The 27,598-nt window shown below is 43.1% G+C and overlaps 1 protein-coding gene and 1 long non-coding RNA gene across 4 annotated transcripts in view; one reads left to right on the forward strand and one right to left on the reverse strand.

The window, feature by feature from the left end:
• Positions 1-1,353: 1,353 nt before the first annotated feature.
• LOC309861618 overlaps positions 1,354-27,598 on the forward strand; it is a 40,719-nt gene continuing 14,474 nt past the window's right edge. The window contains exons 1-5 of one of the 2 annotated variants that reach the window (XR_014310054.1): positions 1,354-1,526; positions 9,490-9,558; positions 13,312-13,418; positions 13,899-13,954; positions 19,035-19,347. This is a non-coding gene — a long non-coding RNA (uncharacterized lncRNA). Of the gene's footprint in view, positions 1,527-9,489; positions 9,559-13,311; positions 13,419-13,898; positions 13,955-19,034; positions 19,348-27,598 lie in introns of those variants that run through there. The other variant, XR_014310053.1, reaches the window with a different exon arrangement.
• Positions 27,069-27,598, reverse strand: part of ZNF662 (zinc finger protein 662) — an 88,051-nt gene continuing 87,521 nt past the window's right edge. For both annotated transcript variants that reach the window (XR_014309984.1, XR_014309985.1), the window contains exon 4: positions 27,069-27,164. The gene's annotated coding sequence lies outside the window, so the exon portion shown is untranslated. The remainder of the gene's footprint in view (positions 27,165-27,598) is intronic.

Genomic DNA, 27,598 nt, shown 5'->3' on the forward strand with positions numbered 1-27,598 from the left:
CCATCTATATTCTGCCTACAAGAGACTCACTTCAGATCTAAAGACATATGCAGAATGTAAACTAAGGGGTAAGAAAACACTTATAATGCAAATGGAAGCAAAATACATTTTCTTTTTTAATTTTTTTTAAAATATCCACCTCCAGGTTCACCCATACCCTCATCCTCCTCCGCTCCAAAACACTCAGTTTGTTTCTCAGAGTTCACAGTTTTTCATGGTTCGTCTCCCCTTCCAATTTGCCCCAACTCACTTCTCTCCTTCACCCAATGTCCTCTGTGTTATTCCTTATGCTCCACAAGAAAGTGAAACTGTATGATCATTGACTTTCTCTGCTTGACTTACTCAATATAATCTCTTCCAGTCCTGTCTATGTTGATGCAAATGTTAGGTACTCATCCTTTCTGATGGAGGCACAATACTCCATTGTATATATGGACCATCTTCTTTATTAATTCGTCTGTTGAAGGGCATCTTGGCTCTTTCCAGAGTTTAGTGATTGTGGCCATTGCTAGTATGAACATTCAGATGGCCCTTCTTTCCACGACATCTGTGTCTTTGAGGTAAATACCCAGTAGTGCAATTAAAGAGAACAAGCAAAGGGAACAAATTCACACTGCTTTCATAGGATGAGGAGAATCTTGATGCTGCCATCCCAGAGATAGACGTTACAGGGTAGGAGAATTACAGGTCAAGTCTTCCTGAATCGAGATAGCAAAAGTGAAAGTCAGTATTAGCAGTCTATTTCCAGAAGACCCAAAACAAACAGTTGAAACCCAAAAACTAGGATATCCTGTGGGATTTTTATGGATTGAGATGATTGGGATAACTGACTGGGTGAAGCTGGAGAATGGTGAAAAAGGGACAGTGCCATTGGCTTGGTGGAGCTGAGCGGTTGGGAGCTGAGAGTAGAGGGTGTGTGCTGTGACCTTCAAAGAGAGATCTGGGGTGAGGTATCCAGGCTGAGGTTTGATAGGTGTGAAGGGAAAACCCTGTTCCTGGCTAATACCAGGTCTAGAGATGAATGAGAAAAGATTTGAGAGTGCAAACTGTATGTGTGGGAGGACAGGAGCAGGAAGGCACACACTCAGCCAGTGCAGACTTGCCCACTGTGAGCCACGCCTAAGTACACCCTGCTCAGTCACTCACATCAGTAGTAAGACACTGAGCATCACAGAATTAATTTATTCAACAACTAACGCCATAGTCCAGAGCACCACTTTCCCATTAGCCTGCTATAACTGCTCATCTGTGGTTGGTCGGTTGAACGGAAGCTAATTCTTGGCAGAGCCATCATATGACAGTTGGTTTGGAATGTCATGGACTCAGAGTCAGTTGAGGGCTGAGCAGCTCACTGGTCGCTGAGGGTGGTCAACTGGCCATTGAAAGGCCCTGGGAGAGAAAGCTGACGGTGGCAAGAAGCTTGGGGATCGCCATGGTTGAACTTCCCTCGTCCTTCCAAAGGGCTTGATTTGGAGGAAATCATCCTATTTTCTGTCAGAGATTGAATACCAAGTCAGGAGGATGAAGTAAGTTTCAGATTATCTTCTTGGCCCTGATACCTCCTTTAGGGTCCCTACTCTTTCCCCCAGAAATTGTGGGGCAGGGCAATTTGAGAAAGTTCAGAGTACTCTTGGTTCAGTGGTCTGGGGCCTTTTCTCATGGGCCTCAGGTGTTTAATCTCTCACCCAGGACCAACCATATTCCTGTCTTGGATCTAACACTCTTCATCATGACCACTTCTGGAAGATCACTTAATGTCTCTAAATTTCAAAGCCCTGCACTGTAAAATATGGGTTAGGGTCCTTGCTTTGACCCCTCTCAACAGGGCTGATATGGAGATCACAGGAGTCCATAATACATATTCTCCATGAGCTCTTAAGCAGCATTCCCATGTAAAGGCTGAAGAGTAAGCTTTCATCCTCTCTTTTTGTGGAGACCTCCAAGTCCCCTCTCTGGAATCACCCACTACTGGGTGTGTAGCTCATTCTCTAGGGGTTCAATAGCTGAACATGTACAGAGTAATTGTGAAAAACCAGTCCTTTCCTCTCCTTGAAGCTTTTCTCCTAGGAAAGTGCTTTTAGTCTCATACCTGAGCACTAATTTTAGACCATGCTAACAATTTTGTGTCCCAGAACAGGGTACTGAGGCACAGAGGGCTCTCTATAACTCTCTCAGGTATGTGCCACTGCTAAATTATATGGGAACTTAGGCCACCAGGTATAGTCACTCTGCTGTGTTTCTATAATGTCTCAGCTAAAGAAAGGTATCTTCCCACAAAACCAGTCTGTTGGTTGGTTGTTTTTGTTTTTAATTTTTATTTATTTTTAAATTTATTTTTAAAATTTATTTTTTAAATTTCTTTTCAGTGGTCCAGAATTCATTGTTTATGCATGACACCCAGTGCTCCATGCAATAAATGCCTTCCAATATACCCACCACCAGACTCACCCAACCTCCCTCCCCTCCAAAACCCTGATATTTCTCAAAGTCCACAGTTTCTCATGTTGGTTGAAGTACACACCGAGTTGCAACATATTCCTAAGTTCAGCGTTGATTTAGGAGGCTCTGCTGAGCAGCTGGTGAGGAAGGGGAGGACAAGATGGCACTCTGAATGATTACTAATTTCCCTATGGTCTTTTGTCAGCAAGTTGCCAACAGTACTCTCTATTATATGCATGTTTCCCAGGATCTTGTTTGGGACATGCTGGAAGAATTGTGCACCCCCATTCCAGAACATCAACTTCTGGCCCCTTCTGGCAATTCAGGAAAGTCCACTGGCAGCCACACACGGTTTCAGCCTACAGGTGACCCAGACGAAAATTCTCTGGACAGTTCCTTATTTATTTGATCCAGAGTCTTCTCTTTCACTGTTTCATATCCCTAAGACAGTGCAATCAAAATAGTAATGAACACTTTTTCTGTGTTCTAATTTTTTTTAAATGAAGCTCTATGTTCAATGTGGGGCTTGAACTCATGACTGGGAGATAAAGAGATGCACACCCCAGTGACTGAACCCCCAAGGTGCTCCATTTTTCTACTAACTCAAGTATACAAATGTACATTTAAGCCCATTAGTAGTATTTCTAATTAAACATTCAGTGCATTTTAATAGTAAACAATGTCTCCAGTGCAAAGTACAGACCTCAGATACCTTTTGAACATAGGGCATTACAGATCATTTCTTGAAACTGTGTGTCCAGGTTTTGCAGAATTAAAAGACATTTAGAAGAGGTTTAGATGAACAAAAGTTGAAAAGCAATACAGGAAGTTCCCATATCCCACCCCACCAGTTTCCCCTATTAATATTAGCTGACCTGAGTATAGTTCATTACTTATAAAGGGTGAAACAACATCAATACTTTCATCAATTAAATGTCGACAGTATACATGAAAATCTGTTTTTTATGCTTTGACATTCTTTTTGTTTTTCAAGTTTTCAGTTATATTCTAGTTGCTTACCATATAGTGTAACATTGGTTTCAGGAGTGGAATTAAGAGATTCATCGATTACATAGAATACCCAGTGCTCATCACATCAAGTACCTTATTACCCATCGCCCATTTAACCCACCACCATCCTACCTCTCCTCCAGCAACCCTCAGGTTGCTCTTTATGTATAAGAGTCTCTGGGGCACCTGGGTGGCTCAATTGGTTGAGTGATTTGATTTCACTCAGATCATGATCTCAGGGACATAAGATGAAGCCCTGCATCAGGACACTGCTCAGTGAGGAGACTGCTTGAGATTCTTTCCCTCTGGCCCTCCCCCGAGCCCACTACTCCTGCACTCGTGTGTGTGTGTGTTTATGTGTATATATAACAATAGATATAGATAAATAGATAGACATATATCTAAGCATAAGGAAATAAACCTTTAAAAAAAGAGTCTGTGACTCTTTGCTGACATATTTGCAAATATCAGATAAAGGGTTAGTATCTGAATCTGTTCACACACACACACACACACACACACACACACACACACACTAATACTGGAACATTATGGATCACCAAAGTATGAAGTTTCTCCACTTCTAAAAACATGAATGTTGCTGAGGTATATTATACTAAGTGAAATAAGTCATTCAGATAAAGAGAAATTTATAAATTCTCTCATATGTGGAATTTAAAAAATAAAACCAATGAACACAGGGTATAAAACAAACAAACAAAAAGAAGTAAGAAAAAGGAGTGGAAAATGAAAATGAAAACACAGCAATTCAGAACCTTTAGGATAGAGTGAAGGAAGTCCTGAGAGGGAAGTATAAAACAAAACAGTCCTTCCTCAAGAAACAAGAAAATTCTGAAATACACAGCCAAACTTTTCACCTAAAGGACCTGGAGGAAAAACATCAAACAAAGCCTATATCCAGAAGGAAAAGAGAAAATAAAGATTATAACAGAAATCAGTGAAAGAGAAATCAATAGGACAGTAGAACATACTAAAGAAAAAAAAGTATTGACTTAAAAATAAAAGGACATATCATGGATCATTTTGGAAAGAAGTAATAAGATCAATAAACCACTAGCCAGACTTAGCCAAAGAAATAAAATCATAAATGAAATAGGAGAGAGCAGAACCAACACCAAAGATACAAATCATAACAACAGCATATTATGAGCCAAGTATATGCCAAAAATTTGGCAATTTTGAAGAAAGTGGAGCAATCCCAGAAACATACAAACTATCAAAACTGAAACAGGAAAATAGTAAACCTGAACAGACCCATAAATAAAAAGAAATTGAAGTAGTAACCAAACATCTCCCAAGATTCCAGAGCTGGATGACCTCCCAGCAGGATTCTACCAAACATATAAAGAATCCATTCCTATACTTCTGAAGCTATTACAAAAAAAGAGAAATGGAAGGAAAACATCTAAACTCTTCACATGATGCCAGCATTACCTTGATCCCAAAACAAAACAAAGTCCCCACCATAAAAGAGAATTACAGACTAATATCCATGATGAACATAGATGCCAAAATTCTCACCAAGATACTAGCTAATAGGATGCAACAGTAAAAGGATTATTCTCCATGACCAAGTGGCTCTTATTCCTGGGCTGCAGGGGTGGTTCACCATCCGCATATCAATCAATCAATGTCCTACTGAACCAATAGAATGGGATACTTTATTAAGTTTTGAAATACAGCCACACAGCAAAATGTGATTTTTAGCAATCCCTTTCTCACACCACACACAAAAATAAACTGAAAAGGGATGAGAGACCTAAATGTGAGACAAGATTCCATCAAAATCCTAGAGTAGAATACAGGCAGCAAATTCTTGGACCTTGGTCACAGCAACTTCTTGTTAGACATGTTTTTAAAGGCAAGGGAAACAGAATCAAGAAATGAACAATTGGGACTTCATCAAGATAAAAAGCTTTTGCACAGCAAAGGAAACAGTCCGTGATAGTAAAAGGCCATCTGAAGAATGGGAGAAACTATTTTCAAATGTCTTATCAGATAAAGGGCTAGTATCCAGAATTGAGAAAGAATTTATCAAACTCAACACACAAAAACCAAAAAGTCCAGTCAAGAAAAGGTACATAAACAATGAATTCCTGAATACTGAAAAACAAGTAAACATTTTTTAAAAAGAAAAAGAAAAGAGGGTTCCCCTTTCTCTACATCCTCTCCAACACATGTTGTTTCCTGTCTTGCTAATTTTGGCCATTCTAACTAGTGTAAGGTGGTATCTCAATGTGGTTTTAATTTGAATCTCGATGATGGCTAGTGATGATGAGCATTTTTTTCATGTGTCTGATAGCCATTTGTATGCCTTCATTGGAGAAGTGTCTGTTCATATCTTCTGCACATTTTTTTGATATGATTATCTGGTTTGTGTGTGTTGAATTTGAGGAGTTCTTTATAGATCCTGGATATCAACCTTTTGTCTGTACTGTCATTTGCAAATATCTTCTCCCATTCCGTGGGTTGCCTCTTTGTTTTGTTGACTGTTTGCTTTGCTGAGCAGAAGCTTTTGATCTTGATGAAGTCCCCAAAGTTCATTTTCACTTTTGTTTCCTTTGCCTTTGGAGACATATCTTGAAAGAAGTTGCTGTGGCAACCTTGAAGAAGTTACTGCCTATATTCTCCTCTAGGATTCTGATGAGAGACTATGGATTCTGATGATTCCTGTCTCACATTGAGGTCTTTTATCCATTTCGAGTTTATCTTTGTGTATGGTGTAAGAGAATGGTCGAGTTTCATTCTTCTACATATAGCTGTCCAGTTTTCCCAGCACCATTTTTTAAAAAAAGATTTTTATTTATTTATTTATTTGATAGACAGAGAGAAAGCACAAGTAGGCAGAAGGCAGGCAGAAAGAGAGGGGGAAGCAGGCTCCCTGGGCTTGATCCCAGGACCCTGAGATCATGACCTGAGCTGAAGGCAGAGGCTTAAACCACTGAGCCACCCAGGCGCCCCCCCCAGCACCATTTTTTGAAGAGACTGTCTTTTTTCCACTGTATATTTTTTCCTATTTTGTCGAAGATTATTTGACCATAGAGTTGAGGGTCCATATCTGGGATCTCTACTCTGTTCCACTGGTCTATGTGTCTGTTTTTATGCCAGTACCATGCTGTCTTGGTGATCACAGCTTTGTAGTAAAGCTTGAAATCAGGTAACATGATGTTGCCAGTTTTATTTTTGTTTTTCAACATTTCCTTAGCAATTCAGGGTCTCTTCTGATTCCATACAAATTTTAGGATTATTTGCTCCAGCTCTTTGAAAAATACCAGTGAAATTTTGATCGGAATGGCATTAAAAGTATAGACTGCTCTAGGCACTGTAGACATTTTAATGATGTTTACTCTTCTGATCCAAGAGCATGGAATGGTCTTCCATCTTTTTGTGTCTTCTTCAATTTCTTTCGTGAGTGTTCTGTAGTTCCTCGAGTACAGATCCTTTACCTCTTTGGTTAGGTTTAGTCCCAGGTATCTTATGGTTCTTGGTGCTATAGTAAATGGAATCGATTCTCTAATTTCCCTTTCTGTATTTTCATTGTTAGTGTATAAGAAAGCCACTGATTTCTGTACATTGACTTTGTATCCTGCCACGTTACTGAATTGCTGTATGAGTTCTAGTAGTTTGGGGGTGAAGTCTTTTGGGTTTTCCATATAAAGAATCATGTCATCTGCAAAGAGAGAGAGTTTGACTTCCTCATTGCCAATTTGGATACCTTTTATTTCTCTTTGTTGTCTGATTGCTGTTGTTAGGACTTCTAATATTATGTTGAACAGGAATTGTGAGAGTGTGCATCCTTGTCGTGTTCCTGATCTCAACAGGAAGGCTGTGAGCTTTTCCCCATTGAGGATGATATGTGCTGTAGGTTTCTCATAGATAGATTTTATGAAGTTCAGGAATGTTTCCTCTATCCCTATACTTTGAAGCGTTTTACACTATTGGTGGGAATGCAAGTTGGTGCAGCCATTTTGGAGAACAGTGTGGAGAATCCTCAAGAAATTAAAAATAGAGCTTCCCCATGATCCTGCAATTGCACTACTGGGTATTTACCCCAAAGATACAGATGTAGTGAAAAGAAGGGCCATCTGTACCCCAATGTTTATAGCAGCAATGGCCACGGTCACCAAACTGTGGAAAGAACCAAGATGCCCTTCAACGGATGAATGGATAAGGAAGATGTGGTCCATATACACTATGGAGTATTATGCCTCCATCAGAAAGGATGAATACCCAACTTTTGTAGCAACATGGACAGGAGTGGAAGAGATTATGCTGAGTGAAATAAATCAAGCAGAGATAGTCAATTATCATATGGTTTCACTTATTTGTGAAGCAATAACAAATAACATGGAGGACATGGGGAGATGGTGAGGGGAAGGGAGTTGAGGGAAATTGGAAGGGGAGGTGAATCATGAGAGACTATGGACTCTGTAAAACAACCTGAGGGTCTTGAAGGGGTGGGGGGTGGGAGGTTGGGGGAACAAGGTGGTGGGTATTAGGGAGGGCATGTATTGCATGGAGCACTGGGTGTGGTGCAAAAACAATGAATACTGTTAACACTGAAAAGAAATTTTTTAAAAAGATATTAAAAAAATAAAAAGAAAAAAATAAATTCCAGTTAGTTAACAAAAAAAAAAAAAAAAGAAAGAAAGAAAGAAAGAAAGAAAGAAAGAAAGAAAGAAAGAAAGAAAAGGACAATAGATGTGAGCAGACATTTCTCCAAAGAAGTCCTACAAATGGCCAAAAGACACGTTGAAAAAATGGTCCACACCATATGGTATCAGGGAAATACACATCAAAACCACAATGAGGTACCACCTCACATCAGTCAGAATAGCTAAAATGAGCAACTCATGAAACAACAGGCATTGGCGAGGATGAGGAGATAGGGGAACATTCCTACAGTGTTGGTGGGAAAGCAAAGTGGTGCAGCCACTGTGGAAAACAGCATGGAGGTTCCTCAAAAGTTAAAACTAGACTACCCTGTGACCCAGCAATTACACTTGTAGGTATTTAAGCAAGGGATACCAAAGTAATGACCCAAAGGGTCATTGCTGTTTATAGCAGCAATGTCCACAGAAGTCAAAATGTGAAATATCCATTGACAGATGAATCGATAACAATGATAGGGTAGGGATACACAAACACGCATGTGTGTGCACGCACGCGCACACACACACACACACACACACACACTGAAATATTACTCAGCCATCCAAAAGAATGAAATGTATTTGCAATGATGCGGATGGAACTAGAAAGTGTTATACTAAGTGAATAAGCCATTCAGAGAAACACAAATACCATATGATTTCACTCAAATGTGGAATTTAAAAAACAACACAGATGAATATAGGGAAGGAAAGGAAAAATAAAATAAGAGGAAACCTGATGAAACTGCAAGAGATTCTAAACATAGGAAACAAATTGAGAGTTGCTAGAGGGGAGATGTGAGTGGGTGGTGTCCCTGGCTGATGGGCATTAAGGAAGGCACTTGACAGAATCGAGCACTGGGGGCTTTATGCAACTGATGAATCAGTAAATTCTACCCCGGGAATGAAGAATACACTATAAGATAATTAAATTGAATTTACATAAAAAGTGAACAAAAATACAATAGTAGTATATGTCTATCCTGGGAAAAGAGATGGTCTTGGAAAAGGAAAACATAGTTGCAATTTAGCTGAACTTCCAACAGGCGGGTGGGGGGTGGGCGGCCTGGAACTCTCTCATCATAACCAGCAGGCATTTTGGTGTTTGCCCTTTTTCAGATTGACTATTTCTCATTGATTAGATTCCCTCAAGTGACAATTGAAAGATCACATTTCCAATTACTTTCCTGTTGCTGTCTTTGCCTTCCTTCATCCAGCAAGGATGATGGCCCAGCAGCCGCTCAACCCATGTTATTAACCATCTGGATCCATACACTTTTGCCAATAGCCCCCATCAGGCAAAGCTCCCTGAGTCATTCCTGAGCTGCCCCACCAGCGTCCTCACGGTTTCTTTGCATTTAACTAGCTTCTTGGATGACCTAATGGAAGACCTTAGCAGTGACAGTGCCGAGGGAAAGGCCCATCTTTCCCCAAGGTAAGCTTTCTTTTCTGTATCTGAGGTACACATGTAACCTTATTGCATTTTAAAGTGAGTTAAGATATGAAAATATGAGCATGCCCATCCCAGTTGATATATACAACTTACTTAGTGGGATGCATGTTAAGTAAAACCTGTTATCTACTGATTCCTGATTCCAAAGACTTTGAAACAATTGGAGTGTCAGTTGCAACACACAGGGTAGTGATCTTTTTACCAGTAACAATTTCTCCCCCTTGGAAATAACTCCCTAATTGCCAACCCAAAGGGACTTGGGGGGAATACATGCTTTAGGAAAATTTGATGCCTCTGTCTATGAGTAGGCTTCCCCTCTTCTTGCTTTTTGGTTCTCTGGTCTCTATCACAGATTCCCACCTGGTTTTCTATTGTCACCAACTTAAAAGAAAGATCTACAAGCAGGACCTTGGATGAGCTAATCTTCAGAGCATTTTCTTTCTGTAATAGCAGACTGGTCAGAAGGATAGTGAAGGCAGTATGTATTCTGGAGTCACTCACTTGAGGAGAAAACTGGGAGATGAGAAAGTGGGGCTGTTCTGGCAATTTCATGTTGAGAGCCACCTGATTCCAGCTTCATGGTGGGATTGAGAATTGGGCATGTGGTGACAAAGGGATTTTCTAGGTGAAGACTTATGGTCATGTTGTACAGTCCCCAGAAGCAAGTGGGGTGGGTTTGCATGCAGGGAAGTAGGTGTATCAGTATGGGAATCTATGTGCAGTGATTCCGGTTTTGATTGTGCATTTTTGTGTGTTTCTGTGTGTGTGATACATCGTGTGTTTCCCTAGATTTATATTTCCCTACACATCACAATTAATGGTGTTGACTCTCCAAGTAAAAATTTCCATCACCATACATCATGAATGCATAAGTATGTATAAATTAATCAAACTGTACAATTCAAACCTTCTTCATGATATGCCCCATACACATCCATTAACCAGGAAAACATATCTCAGCAGCAGCCAGGAAGAGGATAACTGTCCACAAGATAAACACGAAATCATGCTTCCCAATTCCTGTTACGGAGTCAGTGACAATTCCATTTAATAATGACTCTCACCTCATGGTAGGTCTTGTGACACTGTAAAAGGTCAGAGTCCCTCAGTCTTGCTACTTCACCCACACAACACACTGAGTGAGTCTTCCCAAGCTCCTCTGAAGCAGTGAGTGCTGGGGCATGGCTCCTTCCTTCAACAGGTGGTTCTTGGTGCCACCACGTGCCCACACCCAGACCTGGTGGGAATCTAGAAAGGAGGAGTCCCAGGAATTTGGGGGGGGGTGATTCATTCCCTCTTTCCCCACTGAGGTCTAGCATTTACCTTCAGAATAAGGAATAAAAGAATAAAACTCATTCTCGCTTAGAGAATGAGTCTCCCACCACTGATCGTTGTGGAGGTTCTCTTACATTGGGCAAAAACAGTGTCACATGAAATGAGAGACAAGAGATCTTCTTCAGAGTCTGAGCATCAGTGTGGCCACTTGACTTCCTAGTTAGGAGGATGAAGGGGCACATTTTGCATGTGGGGAAAGGGAACCTCAGAAGTGTAACAGGAGTGTCACTACTCACATCCCATCCATTGGCCATGGGAGATGGATGGATTATTCTGAAAGCTTCTACAAATAAGCAAGTCAAGGTGGTTATTTTAAGTCAATAACAATGGACACTGAGCCACATTATGGTTTAAGTAATTTTAATTTTTTAATTTTTTTATTTTGGAGCATCCACCCTATGAAAAATACGTGTCTTAATAGGATTTGATTTCCATGTAGGTGTTTTCCCCCAAAGAAACAAACAAAAGCATGAGACTGCTTGATTTTCAAATGTTGGTCATTTGCCCCAGAAACAGTCTACTTGTTACAAGGGTGCCCTAGAAATCCTAAATCTATAGATCATAGTTTCCACTGCTGGTGAGTGATTCCAAAGATTCAAGATCAGGGGAGGCAGTAGTGCACCTTGTGCACACTTTGGATGATATTTGGCTCCTTCCTGAATGGAGATGAGAAAGGACACAGACTCCAGTTCACAACAGCAAGCACTGTGCAGACATCTTTAACACCTACAGAGAGTGCCTTTCTTTCATCTTCTTAACCCACAGTGTGACCCTTTTGCCTTCCTCCCAAACACTACTCTCTTCTCTTCTTTTCTTCCTTTTTCTTCTTTCTTTCCTTTTAACATTTGTGTTTTCTTCTACTCATGCTTTCCTAGTGGGAAAAAACCTTGCTTAACATTACATTTGTGCTCTTGACCAATTTGGCAAGTAGACAGCCAGTATTGTTTACTCAATGTGCATGGCTGAGCAGCAGGTCTCTACTTCCATCTGACATAACTAAATCCCATATGCATAGAAGAGCAACTCACCAATGCTTGGCACCCTTCTGCTTTCTGCTTCCATGACATTGACTATTTTAGACTGCTCATGGAAATGGAATCATACAGTCTTTGTTTTTCTGTCATTTGCTTATTTGACTTAGTTTCATGCACTCCAGGTCTTTCATGTTCCCACAAATGACAGCATTCTCTTCTTTATGAAGGTTAAATAATATTCCACTGTATGGATATACCACCTTTCTTCAGCACTCAGTGTCAATGAACAGTGGGCCTTTTCCCATATCCTGGGTACTGTGGAAGTGCTGCAATAAGAATGAAATTGCATTCATCTGTGGATGGACATCTAGGTTCTTTTATTTTTTTTTTTAACTTTTTATTTTTTATAAACATATATTTTTATCCCCAGGGGTACAGGTCTGTGAATCACCAGGTTTACACACTTCACAGCTTTGGTGAGTGCTGTGAAGTGTGTAAACCTGGTGATTCACAGACCTGTACCCCTGGGGATAAAAATATATGTTTATAAAAAATAAAAAGTTAAAAAAAAAAAAGAATGAAATTGCAGGTGTATCTTCGAGATACTCCTTTTATTTCCTTTGGATCAATACTCAGATGTGTGATTCCTGGATCCACAGGGAGTTCTCTTTGCAGTGTGAGGAAACTCAGCACAGTTTCCATGATGGCTGCACCATGTTCCCACATTTGACGTTTTCACATTCTTACCAACACGTGTTTTGTTGTGGTGGTTGTTTTTGTTGTTTAATCCTTGTTTCATATTTTGATAAAAGCCATCCTGACAGATGTGGAGTTTGTTCGGATTACACTTCCCTGATGGCTAGTTAGGTTGAGCATCTTTTCATAGGCCAGCCCATTGGCCATTGGTTTATTTCCTTTGGGGCAAGAGATCAAGTTTTCTCCCCATTCTCAAATTCGGTCCTTTTTGCACATTAACATCTTCTCTGATATAAGGTTTCCAAATATTTTCTCTCTTTCTGTAGGTTGCCTATTCCTTCTTTCAGTTGTTGAAGAGACTATTCTTTCCTCATTGTGTAGTCTTGACACCCTTGCCAAAGATCATGTGGCCATGTATGTGGGAGTTTATTTTCAAGCTGTCTGTCCTGGTCCATTGGTCTATGTGCCTATTTTTATGCCTGCCCCACCTTGGTTAGTTTAGTGTAGCTTTCTAAAGTGTCTGAAAGTCAGCAAGTGTGGAGCGTCCATCTCTGTTGTTTATTTTCAGTGTTGCTGTGGCTCTTTGGGGTCCTTTGTGGTTCCATATGTATTTTAAGATTGTGCTATTGTTTCTATGAATGACATTGGGATTTTGATAGGTGTGGCATTGAATTTGTATGTGATATTTTCTAGGACCTGGTTGTTAACCTTACTGTTTTCATTTCCCAAGGCCTCAGGTAATGCCTGACACTTGTGCAAGAACCCAGGAAAAACCTATACTTGAATGGTCAAGTCAGGCCAGCAAATACTGTGCAAGGAATAGGCAGTGGAGGAGAGGTAATGTCTTCTTCCTCTTTGGATTCCAGAGCTGTGCTATCCAGAACAATAACCCCTAGATAGATGTGACTCTCTAAAGTTAGTTTTACAAAATCATTTATTAAGTCAATGAACTACAGTAAAATAAAAATAACAAAATAAAATAAGCTCCCTTTAGTGGGACACACTAGGAAAATATCATGTTTTCGAGAACAGGTGGAATTTCATATTGCTAAATTTGGAGGTGAGCATTATAATGGGCCTGTAGAACTGAGAATGCAAACGATGATTCCTTTAGCATCTCAGTCTCATTTGAAGGTTTGCCACTGTGATCACTGTATTGCTGAAGCATTCTGACCCCATCAAGGCCAGCAAAGGTCTGAGAACCCCACTAGAAGGATCAGGGAGATGCTGCATGTCCCACCATAATCTGAACCTGAGTAGGAGGAACGGCCAGGCCTCTCTGTCTAATAAGATGTTTGCTCCTGCTTGTGTTTCTAGAGGTTGGCTTGTGGAGAACATCAAGGACTCCAGCAGTGAGGTGGAAGACTCTCCAGGTAGGAAACAACACAGTAAAAACCAGTGGGAGAGGGTTCCGGGTAACAGTCAGGTTTCCCCTGATGACCTGGAGACTGAGGAAGGTGAATATGAAATCAGAAAGGAAAGGGAAATATGTGTAGAAGATGGATATGTTCATTTCATAATTTCATGACATAATAGGAAGAGGAATTGCATCCAGGGATCTTGAGTATGCTCGGTTCATACACATCTTTTCTTGCTCTTCTCTAAAAAGTAATCTCTCCCAGCACTTTCCTCCCTTTGCCACTATCAAATGTCAAATCTTGGTTTTGTTGGTTACCAGCACTTGGGAATTATGCATGAAGAATGAGGATCCTCTTGTTAGGGAACTATGGCGGATGTATTCTCTGGTGACACGAGACCTCTCTCAGGGACACTTGTAACTGGAGACTAAATTCTTTTAGTGTGTGTCATGTGCTGGATGAGAAGTCAACTCTATCTTAACTGACAGGACTTGTCACATCACCTTCCTGCTTCTGTCCTTCATTTTCTCTTCCTTAAACACCACTCCCTGGGCTGAATAGGTGAAGGAATACTTCCTCTGGGATTTTGAAACTCACACCATTGCTGGGTTCATTCCTGGAGGGCTTGGTGGTACTCCTATTTGGACAGAGGCTGGAGACCTGACAGTAGGCAAGGTGTTCTGAGGATCCCCCTTGGGTTGCATGGTGAGAAACAGCTCCCCTTCTTGGAGTAGCTTTGGGAGAGGTGGCAGAGACACTTTGGGCACAAAGACCAGGTAGGTGCCAACTGGTTTCCTTGTTCATTAGTACAGGATGAAAGACACTAGTGGAGGGCAGCAAACTTTGGTGCTATCAACCATTCTGTGGTTGTGTGACCATTTTCTGGCACCAGCCAGCACCTGGCCACAGTGTGGCTAAACCCTCCCCAGAGAATCTATGCAGGTCTATGCCACACCAGCCCCTAAAATTTGGTAGTTTTGAAAACCAGCTACACCTGTCATAAAACACAACAGTGTGCCACTGGCAGGCAGACAGCTTGGACACAAATGGTAAAGGCAGGGATGGAATGGAAGGCGGAGACACAAGAAGGGCAAGTGATTCCCTTCTATGAGGGTTATCTAAAGAATGGTGGGTGTGAACTCTCTTCTCTGGGAACAAGAGAGTGGGGTGCTGCCATTTTCTCCCCCACCCATCAGCACTGACCAACTACAGTGAACAACACAGTGCCACCAAGTAGAGGCCAGAGCCGTTTACACCAAGCCCTGACCTTTGTGCCCTGCAAGTGCATCTGCAGCAAGGTGAGTTCACCTAAGAATCTGTGTGGCTGACCCCACTCACAGAAGACCAGCACAGATTCCTCCCATGCAGCAGGTTTACTGATCAGAGAGTACTTCAGAGCCTTAGGTCTAGGTGAAATAAGATCTAGCTTCCTTTCTGTTGAACTCTAGCTTCATTTAACAAGAAGACCAAGGCACACTTAATTAAATCTTGCCACACAGTGGACAAGGTCTGGACACTCTGCATTAGAGGGAAGGAGAAACTCTGCACAGCACTGAGCTGAGGGAAGGAAAAGAAAAGCACAATAGCAGAGTGCATACTCTGAAACATGTCCTGAAGCTTCAGGCCCTAGACAGTATAGGATACAACCTGTTTATTATTTATTTATTTATTTATTTATTTATTTATTTATTTCGACCTCTTTCAATATAACCATTACTCACGAAATTGAAGGAGAGAGAATGTGTTTCCCAGACAAGCAAAAACTAAAAGACATTGTGAGCACTAACCCATCCCAATAAGAAATATTAAAGAGTGCTTTTGAATGTGGAAAAAAAAGACCAAAAGCAACAAAGACTAGAAAATACCAAGGGACATCACCAGAAACACTAACTTTACAGGGAACCAATGGCCCTAAATTCATACCTTTTAATCATTAGTCTGAACCCAACTTTTGCATTAACATGGATGGGACTAGAGGAGATTATGCTGAGTGAAATAAGTCAAGCAGAGAAAGTCAATTCTCATATTGTTTCAGTTACTTGTGGAACATAAGGAATAGCACAGAGGACATTGGGAGCAGGAAGGGAAAAATGAAGGGGCGGGAATTGGAGGGGGAGACGAACCATGAGACATTATGGACTCCACGAAGCAAGCTGACAGTTTTGGGGGGGGGATGGGTTGACTCATGATGGATATTAAGGAGGGCATATAGTGCACGGAGCACTAGGTGTTACACATAAACAATGAAATCTTGGAACACTACATCAAAAACTAATGATGTACTGTACTGTATGGTGACTAACCATACAGTATGGTGACTAACATAACATAATAAAAAATGATAAAAATAATAAAAAATTTAAAAATAATCATTCAGAAAGTAAATGTACTAAATGCTCCAGTCAGATAACATAGTGCATCAGAATGGAAAAAACAAACAAACACACAAAAACAACTGTAGGCTGCCTATAAGAGACTCATTTTAGAACTACAGATATCGACAGACTGAAAAGTGAGAAGACGCAGAAACAATTGTTATGCAATTGATGTCAAGAGAAAGCCAGAATAGCTAAACACCAAGGGTAGCCATCCTTATATCAGACAAAGTAGATTTTAAAACCAAGCCTGTAAGAAGAGATTAGTATGGGCATTACATCATAATTAAAGGGTCTATCCATCAAGGAGACCTAAGAATTCCAAATATTTATGCCCCAGATTTTATCCTTTCAAAGAAATAGTTTCAGTTTTATTGATTTTCTTTATTGAGTTTCCATTTTCAATTTTAACAATTTCTGCAGAAAATATTCCTTTTTTCTTTCTTTCTTTTCTCTTTTTTTTTTTTTTCTTTTGGTTTGCTTGAGACTTACATTGTTCTTTTATCTAGCTGATTGCTTCAGATCTTTATTTTGTTTATGTATTTAGTGCTCTAAATTTCCCTCAAAGAACTGTTTTCACTGTGGTCCATACATTTTATAAAGGTGTATATTCATTTTCACTAGTTGGAAAATATTTGAACATTCTTTTGAGTGTTGTCTGTTTGATCCACGTGTTGTGTAGCCTCAGCAGGTTTTGGAATGTTCTAGTTATTTTTCTGTTTTAGCCTTCTATGCTCATATTCTTTTGGGTCTGAGAACATAATATAATATAATGTGCATGAGGTCTCTTGTTTTAAATTTGATGAGGTGTGTGGTCCCCCCCCCCCCCCCCCCCCGCAGAATGTGCTTATTCTGTTGAATGCTCGGCTGTCTTTGGGAAGACTGTGTATTCTGCTGTTGCTAGATACATTATTTCATGAATCTCTTTCAGATTCAGTTGACTGAAGATACTGTTCAGTTCATCCTCAAAGACTTTATGCATGATGCATGTATCTGTTCCGGAAAGAGGAGGGTTTCATGCTGAATTTGGGTATTTGAATGTGAATAGTGAAAGACATAGGTATTTGAATGTCAGCCCACCAAGGGAGTGGATTTTTCCATTTTTCTTTCCCATTGTCGATGGTTTTTGTGTCACATAATTTGATGCTGGATTATGAGGTGCATATAGGTGAAGGATGGTTTATGTCTTATAGGAGAATGGACCCCCTACTCCTTAGATGATGCCTCCCTTTATCCCTGTTCATCTTCCTGGATCTGAAGTCAGCTTTGTCTGAAATGAATGTAGCTCCTCTGGGTTACGTTTCATTTGGGTTAGCATGGTGGCTTAACTTTTTCTGCTTCTTTACTTTTAACTGATCTGTCTTCTGACAATTAAAGTTAGCTTCTTCTTCTTTTTTTTTTTTTTTTCTTTATTATTTTTTTAATTTTTTATTTCTTTTCAGCATAACAGTATTCATTGTTTTTGCACCACAGCCAGTGCTCCATGTAATCCATGCCCTCTCTAATACCCACCACCTGGTTCCCCCAACCCCCCCCCTTTCAAACCCTCAGATTTTTTTTCAGAGTCCATAGTCTCTCATGGTCCATCTCCCCTTCCAATTTCCCTCAACTCCCTTCTCCTCTCCATCTCCCCATGTCCTCCATGCTATTTGTTATGCTCCACAAATAAGTGAAACCATGTGATAATTGACTCTCTCTGCTTGACTTATTTCACTCAGCATAATCTCTTCCAGTCCCGTCCATGTTGCTACAAAAGTTGGGTATTCATCCTTTCTGATGGAGGCATAATACTCCATAGTGTATATGGACCACATCTAATGAGTTCCTTGTAGCAGGTTCTTCTGTTTTTAAAATCCATTCTCATGCTCTGTCTTTTAATAACTGCATTGAGAATGCTTGTATTTATTTTTACCTTAATTTCTTTTCATTTTTTCTTACTTGTTTCCTTTTCAAAATTTTACTTAAATTTTATCTAGGTAGCATACAGCGTGTAATACTGGTTTCAGGAGTAGAATTCAGTGATTCATCACTTGAATACAACAATCACCCTGAACTCATCATATCAAGTGCCCTTCCTCCTTAATACCTATCACCCATGAAGCCCAACCCCACCCACCTCCCATCAACCCTCAGTTTTAGCTCAATTTTTAAGATTTTAATAATCTTAAAATAGAGAGGGGGAGAGAAAGAGAGAGAAGGAGAGAGAAACACATGAAGGGGTGGGGGAAGGAGCAGATGGAGAAGGAAAAGCAGTCTCACTGCTGATCAGGGAGCCAAATGTGGGGCTTGATCCTGAGATCAAGACCTGACCTGAAGGCCAACACTTAACCAACTGAGTCACCTAAGCAACGCTTGTTCTCTATTGTTAAGAGTATTTTATGGTTTGCTTCCCTCTCCCTTTTGTCTTTTTCCCCCTCCCATACGGTGTGTACGTACAGTAGGGATGTCCAGCCTGCTCCAGGTCTGAGAAGTGTTCGAGCAGCAGCAGTTCCAGCAGGCAGGGATAAGTCTCCCAGTGTATCCGTCCACTGGGATGCTCGATACCCTGGGCTGCATCCTTAAGTCCCAAACACCCTTTCATATGCAGGGCTCAGTTCTTCTAGCCGCCAAAGTGTGCTACTCTCTATACCCTGTTAGCTGAGCCACAGGAAAATTGAAACAGGTCTGTTTCCCATGGCACCCCTCACCCAAATCGGTGCTTTTGAACCCTTGATTGACAGAGCACAAGAGGAACAGAAACATGGATTTATAACAAGTTCTGGAAGAGATACGGGGGCTTTGGAAAGGAAACAGGGAGAGCGGAGGATTCAAGCTTGGCAGAAGGAGTCCCGCCACATCCAGGCTTTGAGGGAAATAGGAGATGAGTTCTTCCTTCACCTGCCCTGTGAAGACTGAGGCCACATGGATTGAACAATAGCCTTAAAACATCCACCTTTGGACAACATTGTAGGACAGAGGCTGTGGTTGGAGTGCTGTAACTGTAGGCACTCAGCTGGCTCCAGGATCACAGAGGCGTCTATCCATGGATTTCTCTATTCCTAAACGAGGCTCACACATGGTCCAGCCTTGGAGGAAGATGGACATTGGGTGATTCTCCAGGAAGCTATTTCCTGAGGCCAAGCACTTGCCTCTTGGGCCCCAAGGAAGGCAATCCAGACCTGGAGGAAAACATCAGGTCCATGATCCAGCAGTTTAGGGTCTAACAAGCCCTGGGTAGGGAATGGATGTAGCATCCTCAAAGCAAGCATGCTCCTGCTGTGTTCATCAGAGATAGGTACGAAGAGAGTCCTGGGGAAAGAACCCTCTATATGCAGTGGGGCAGGCAGCAATGCTAGGCTTTCATCTGAAGTCAAGGAGCTCTGGGAGGATGGGCCCCGAGGAACATGATATTAGGGGCAGTAGTGGCGCAAAACACAGTTGTGTCTATGAGGTTGACCTCAGGGTCAGAGGCTGGCTGGGAGCCAGACCTTCAGGTGTGCTGAAAATAGGCTGAATGTGGCAGCAGAAGTGATCGGCAGGCCTGAGGATGGGCACTACTAGGACTAGTGTGGAAGAGGAGCTCTACCAGTTGAAAACCGGAGAGTATGATGGGGACTCCCATTTCAGATGTGCTGGGAGCAGGAGGGAAAGCACAGTTGGGAGGATCTTCAGCTGTCACTGAGGCCTTGGGTTGCAGAGGGCCTCCTCTCATGGGAGGAGGTTCACCATAAATGGGGACAGGAACTGCCCCTCCTTCTGGAACTGGTCAGTCAGGAGATGGGCTTCTCATGCAGACTCCCTACCTGGTGAGATGGAGGGGGCAGGGGCAGTGGTTTGGGGACCCAGCAGGTCAGCCCTGCCTGATACTTGGGAGTCAACAGGGGTCAGTCAGCCAGTGGGTCAGAGCTGAGGACTGATTGTGAAGAGGTGACTGGAAGGGATTCTGACACAAGCTGTGTGCCCTCTGAGATAAAGGACACACAGAACTTCCCCTCAGTTGGAATCCAGGGTGGCCTCTGGGCCTTGGCAGTTGTGTGTCTTCCTGCATCTCTCCTCCTATGTATTCCTGCTGGGGGCTAGAGGACAGCTGGAGGAGAAGTGGACCTTGCTGCAGGCAGGGAGAAAGAACAGGAAGGCTCTCCAGTGCTGTTGTTGAAGATGGCCTCAGTGTCCTCCAGAAGTGCACTGGGCATGACCTGGAGTGCTGCTTCCTCCTCAGAGGTAGGTCTTCAGCACTAATTCTCAACCCACCTCAGGGGCAGTGGCAGTCTCGGAGGGTCCCTTTGTTTTATCTTCAGGGCTCCCTGGTCTTATCTCCAGGTTAGAATTGTACACAGCTTGTTTCTGAGGCCTGTAATGGCCAAATGCCCCCCAAACAGTTATTCCGTGGGTGGCACTAAAGCTGGAGCTGGACACCAAGGGTCTGTCTGGCTCATGAAGATCCCTAAAGAACTTACTCCTGGTATATGACCAGGACATCATCCTCTGCAGCTGTGAGAAACATGAGGTGGAGCTGTAAGAGATCATATGGCACGTTTGGGACAGTCTCTACAAGAAAGGTAGGATTTCTGGTGGGACATACATCTGAGTTCTGGGGGCTGGAGGTATCTCTGTAGGACCTAAGCCTTTTGGGAAGAAACAGAAGCTTGCGTGGATCCCCAGAAACTGAATGAAGGTGGTGTCTACCATGCCATCAGGGTGCCTTTCCTAATAGCCCTGCTTCTTTGTGGCTGTGGGTCCTTCTGTTGCTTGGTAGCCCCTTTCCTAGTCTCTCAGAGCCCTCAACATGACTTCTCTGTGGACTGGCCCTGGGCGTATCTGGGTGCTGGATGGCACAGTGGCTCCTGGGTGCTCCTGAACTCCAGAAGGAATGAGATTGCACAGTGTACATGCTGACCCACTGGACATATTTACACTGGGACCAGATAGCAAAGCTTTTCTCTGAAGGCTTTGACTGCCAGTTAAAGCAGAATCTAGAGAAGCTGAAGAGTCCCATTAGAAAATGGTGCCATGGAGTTAGCTCCTGTCTCCCACAGGGGGAGGTTCAGGGGGTTGCCTGCCATGAAAAGGTAAGGCACATGTGCCTCATCCCTTCCCAACTTACTCGGTCCATCTAGAGTGAAATCAACCACAGTGCTGGCCTAGCTCCTATTAGAAATAGACAAGAGTATGGTCATAATCCAAGCAGCCCGCTAGATGATGCCCTGAGCACATCCCCCAAGGAACCAGTACCTAATTTGTGTGTGCACCTGAGCAGGAAAGGCTATGTCCTCCTGCAGCTCCTTGACCTGGAGGCAGGGACTTGGGTGCCTGTAGGGCCACCATGAACAGGAGTAGAGGAGGTGTGTGCTTTAATTTCTGAAAAGCACCCTAGGGCTCAGGGGACCTATCCACATGGACAGCTGCCAGTCAGATAGGGATCCTACAATGTCCCCTCCTCATTACCAGTGCCTGCCAATATGTCCAGAGGGATGCAAAGCAGGGGGAGCTGAGGTCCTGCTGGCATGAGCGCTGGAGGGCCTATGTCTTTCACTCATTTGCCAGATGCCTGAATCTGAAGGTGGTCACAACCAACCCCAAATGTCTCATCACACCTAGATATTAACAGAGGAAAGTCTGTGTTGATTTTATCAGGTTGGGAGGGCAGGGTTGTGTGCTGCAGAGTGACATGAAGAACATCTTCAAGGGCACTCTTCAGAAATAAATCAATGTACACACCTCCTCCACTCCCATCCCTGGTGGTCCTACAGGCACCCAGATCCCTGCCTCCTAAACAAACAGCTGAAGGAGGACATAGCACTTCCTGCTCAGGGGCATGCATGGATTGGGTCCTGGTTCCATGGGGGATGTGCTCAGAGCATAATCTCATGTGCTGCCTGGATTATGACCAGGCATGGTGGCAGACAATAGCAGCTGGGCCAGCAGTGTGGTTGATTCCACTGTAGACCCAACTGAGTATGTTGAGGGAGGGATGAGCTGCCTGTGCCTTCCTATTCAATGGCAGGCATCTCACATTTAGAATTGCTCCTCATGTTCCTCCTGCAAAACATCACCCCCTGCTCTTCTTCTTGGACCCTGTGCTAGAGAAGTTTTTGATATCTGAAAGGAAAAGAAGAATCAGTCATGACCAGAAACACCCAGGATAGGAAAACACCCATGGTGGACATGACCAGGTCAGGGCCAGCCTTCTCTGGGCCTGTCCAGCTCAGCCCTTCTGACTCCCAGCCTGGCTCACTGCTGGGCCATTCAGGACTGTTCACTATGAATCAGTGGTGCAGGCCCAGGTTCAGGGGCCAGGGCAGCGCTGTGGAAGGGGGTGAGGGGGCTGCAGAAACATCTCCTAGACCCTGAAAAGAGAAGGCCTCAAGTACCTGGATGAGACCAGGTTCCTCAGGGTGAGCCTCATAATAGACAATGGGTTTGAGCACTAAAGAGGAGCTATGCATTGCAAAGAGAGAAAGGAAAAAGAAACAAAAGAAAGGAATGTGTTATGGGCATCACGTTGCTGTGTTCATCTGAGTCCTCCGAATCTGCAAAGTAGTCTCTGGGTGGATATGGCACTGACGATATGGGGGTGGCCATTGGAAAGGAAGTCGGAGTTAGTGGAAGTAGCAACATAGACCCCACTGCTCCAGGAAGGAAGTATCCTGAATTCTGGGCGATTGGCCCTCAGCTCTGAGTCCTCTCCAGGTTCCAGCCCTTGATGTCTGCAGGGAGGGAGTGGGTATCTGTTCTCTGACCTGCTTTTCTAGCCTCACATTCTCTCCATGACCAGGAATGGATGGATGCCCATGTCCTCCTGTCCCTCCTGCAGGAGATCACTGTCCCCACGAGAGTCTGTGCCTGTTATTACCTTCCTCCCTCCTGACTCCTCTCCTGCCATGTTCCCCTCCCTCTTCCTCTCCTGAGATATGCTTCATTTCCTTTCTACTGTCAACCTCCACCAATCACATTGTTATGAAGTGGAGAAGCACTGGAGGACAGACAGTCCATGTGCTGATACCCACTCACTAAATCCACTGATTCTTCTTGTTGAGGAGTTGCTGTCCTGGGTCTGGCATTGTGGAAGACCTTGAGGGAGAAAGTGTCAACTACCTCCATGTAGTCCATGTCTGTTCTGAGCCTGACATGACCATACTCAGGAGACAACCTTATCCCTCCCTCAATTCCTAGAACCATTATAAAGGGTGAGTGAAATTTAGAGGATGGTAACTTGTCCAATTTCCCTTAGTCTCTCAATGAGGCTCTGGGAAGTGGACAGCTGTGTGGCCACATAAACATAAAGCATCTGCCAGGGGTTTGCCCTGACTTTTGGAAGGAAAGCATGAAGAAAGGTCACAGGGTGGTCATGACAGGGATGTGATAGGGGTCAAGGCTGACACCATCTGGCAAGAGCACTTGGTACTGAGAGGAGCAGTGACCCTTTGGCCCACTTCCCAGAGGTTCTGCCCTGGGACAGGACAATGATAGGACGATCACAAGTGACAGGTCAGTGGGGCTGTTAGTACAAGAGTTTGAAACAGGCCCAGCAGCCCCTCACACAGTCCTCTAGAATGATTGCCCACCCTGGAGCTTCTGCAGTGCAGCTGCACATGGACCTTCTTCTCACGGAAGCACATGCCCTTATGTGACTCTGGGAAAAGACACTGGAGTATATGCAGTTATGCCAGAGGGAATTTCTTTAACAGTGCAGCTGTGGGAGTGGTCCTTAAGGAGGTGCAAGTACCACAGAAATACGGTGTTACAGGGATACCTGGGTAGCTCAGTCATTAAGTGCCTGCCTTTGGCTCAGGTCATGGTTCCAGGGTCCTGGAATCGAGCCCTGCATCGGGCTCCCTGCTCCGTGGGAAGCTTGTTTCTCCCTCTTGCACACACCCTGCTTCTATTGCCTCTCTTGCTCTATATCTCTGAGTCAAATAACTAAAATCTTAAAAAAGAAGAAGAAGAAGAAGGAGGAGGAAGAGGAAGAAGGAGAAGGAGAAGAAGAAGGAGGAGAAAAATAGGAAGGAAGGAAGGAAGGTAGGAAGGTGAAGGAAAGGACGGAAGGAAGGAAGGACAGGAAATAGGAGGTAGGGTGGCATGGAGTGGGGGGTAGGAGGGAGAGAGGGAAGGAGGAAGGAAGGAAGGAAACTAGGAAGCAAGCAAGGAAGGAAATATTAAAGAAGGAAGGAAGGAAGGGGGGAGGAAGATGGTGTTACAAGTCCTACAAGTTGTACATGCTAGAGTTACACTCCTTGACCACCTGCCACACACTAGAACTTTGACTCTGGGTCAGGTGTCTGTGAGAGAGTTGTGTCCCTGCCAGAATACATTCACGATAAGTCATTAACAGAATGGTCCTCTCTGAGACACAATTCTCAAGAGGTGCCAAGCAAACAAAACCACGATCAGGCATTCAGCAGTGGCAGAGGGAGGAGAATAGAGGTTTTATGGGAACGAAAGTTGCAGAGAGCAAAGCAAGAACAGACTTTTTCCAAGACAGCACACTCAAAGCCTACAGTCACAATCCCTCTTCCTATTATGTCATTAAGATATGAAGTGAGCCAATCAGTCTTCTACCCTATTTCCCTGTTCTGATTTCATACGCACTTTTACAGTCTCCAGATCAGTGGTTGCAACCTGACAGTTACCTGGAACACTCTCCCACTAATTCCTACCTAAGTGCTATTCGGATCAGGAGAGTCTCCCCCCCACCCCCGGTTGATAACATTGTCCAGGATCTCCACAAACAAATCCATAGAGACACAGGCATGAGCAATCCCGTTATTGGAGAGAGGAGCCCAGCCATTCCTCCTACTCTAGTTGAGGTTGTGGTAAGTCATTCAACATCTCCCTGAAAATTTCCATGGGTTCCCAGAAGTCTGTTAGGCTTGGAGGAATCAGAGCCCTTCAGTAAGACATTTATCACAGTTGCGAATCTGAGATGTGATAGAGATGCTACAGGAATCACCAATCACACTCAGTTGTTCAAGTTTATTATAGCTCTCACCACCAAATGTAAGGCCCCGATTCCAACTCTTAGGGATACACATGAAATGTGGCTAGTGTGACTGAGAAATATGTTTCTTTCCTTGGAATTAAGTGAGTTAAAGAATGATGGAATAAAATCAGTTATACACAGAGAGATACAGGCTAATGGCTAGCACCCTGGATAGCAGAACTGTAGACTCCAAAGTTGAAGACGTAAGTGCCCATCCCTTCATGGTTCCTGGCTGAGTAGTGTGCTGGCCTGATTGGGTCATTCATTTGCAGGTATTTACAGTAACAGAACAGATAATACCAAAATCCCCAGGGAACTTCGAATAGCGAAAACAATCTCGAGCATGAGAGAAGAGTAGAAGCTCCGTTCTTCCTGACTTAAAATGCATTGCAAGCTACAATACTCTAACCATATGGTACTGCCATAAAAACAGACAGAACAATGGATCAGCATAGAGAGCCCCCAAATGAACACACATACACGGGCACAGGATTCTTAGCAAGGATGCCAAGACTGCACCATGGAGAAGGATAGTCTCTTCAACAATGGAGAGAATAGAAAGAGAGAAGACATGTGCAAATACACATTGCAAAAGGAGCTAAGATTCAAAATATATGAGAAACTCCTGCATGTGAATTGCAAAAACAACCCAAGAAAGCCACCCACCCAGTTTGATCATGGGAGAAAGACTTGAGTGGGCATTACTTCAAAGGAAATTTACAAATGGCCAACAGACATATGAAAACCTGCTCCACATCCCTGATTACCGTGGATGTGCAGATTCAAAGGACAAAGAGATATCACATATCTCACTTGTTCAGATGCCAGTTACAGAAAGAAAAGAAGGAAAGGAAAAGGGAGGGGAGGAGGTAGGGGGAGGCTAAGGAAAGACGAAGATAAAGACAGAACCATAGGGAATATTGATGAGAATAAGGGAAATCAGAGCCTTGGTACACAGAATGTAAAATGGCACAGACATAATGAATGAAAAACAATAATGAGTATTTCAAAGAACCGCAAATAGAAGTACCACATGATCCAGTGGTCACACTTCTGGACATAGTGTAAGGGGAAAGGAAACCAGCTTCTCTAGCACAGAGCTGCAACGTTATAAACACTGCAGCAATCTACACTACAGCCAGGAAATGGAAATGGCCCCAGTGTCCATACACAGGTGAATTGAAAAATTGATGAAGAAAATGTGGTACCTTAGTACAGTGGAATATTATTCCAACTTCAAAAGAGAAGTGAACTTATCATGTGCGGAACCAGGAATGAGCCTGCAGAGCCTTATTCTAAGCATAATATACCAATCACAGAAACACATATACTGTGTGTTTGCGTGACCATGAGGTGTATAAAATGGTCAAAAGCATAGAAGCAGAGAGCAGAGGATTGGTTGCCAAGCACTGGGGGGCGGGGGGGGTGAAGGAAGTGGGGAGTTGCTTTCATGGGCTTTCGTCCTGCATGAGAATTGGCCCCACCTCTGACAGAAGTTGACATGCCTGGTCCTCTGTGGGACGTACATCTACAACTTTCCACAATCTCTGACTCACCACAAGCATGTGGGCTTTCTCTCTGCGGTCCTCACTAATGACTAGTCTTCAATGCGCTGTTAAATGCACATGAGCTGCCCTGGGTTATTTGTCCATGGAGGCCACTTAAAATGTTGGGCAATGGAGATGAGCATCTCCAGGTATGTAATGGATGTGGGACTTGCTCTGTGACTGATGGTCCCATAGTTGAGTGATAGGTGCAGATCAGCAGCCCAGAGCTACAACATTGGAATGTGGGCCTGGGTTCCTATTGTTGCTTTTCCACATAGAAGGCAAGAATTTGGCCATTCATCCCTGCAGCATCTCCTTCTGAGGAAAGGGAGTTTTAAGCAAATCTCCAAGTATTGAGAGAGGAGAGTGGTATTGTATGCGATACATTTATATGCATTGTATGTGCAGGGTTGATGAGATTTTCTTTTTTTGGAGAAGTTTGACTGTTGTGTAAGTGGGAAATGCCTCCTGAGGAAACACACACAGACAGACAGAAAGGCACACAGACACAGACACACACACACTGACAGTTGCACCACACAGATGCACACAGCCAACCCCAGCACTCACACACCAGAAACCACACCATCTAAATGACCTATTGCCTCCGAGAATGTAGAACAAAGTCATAGTTCCTTACAGGACAGGTTCTCTCATTAAATCTCAACATCCATTCCCAAAAGGAATGCAGAATCAGGGTGATTCCTGCAGACTGAAGCAGACAAGCATTTCTCACCTTCTTCGTCAGTGATGTTGGACTTGAAGAAGACTATTTTTA

This window comes from Mustela nivalis, assembly GCF_964662115.1.
Source record: "Mustela nivalis genome assembly, chromosome: 1".
Classification (NCBI taxonomy): Eukaryota; Metazoa; Chordata; class Mammalia; order Carnivora; family Mustelidae; genus Mustela; species Mustela nivalis.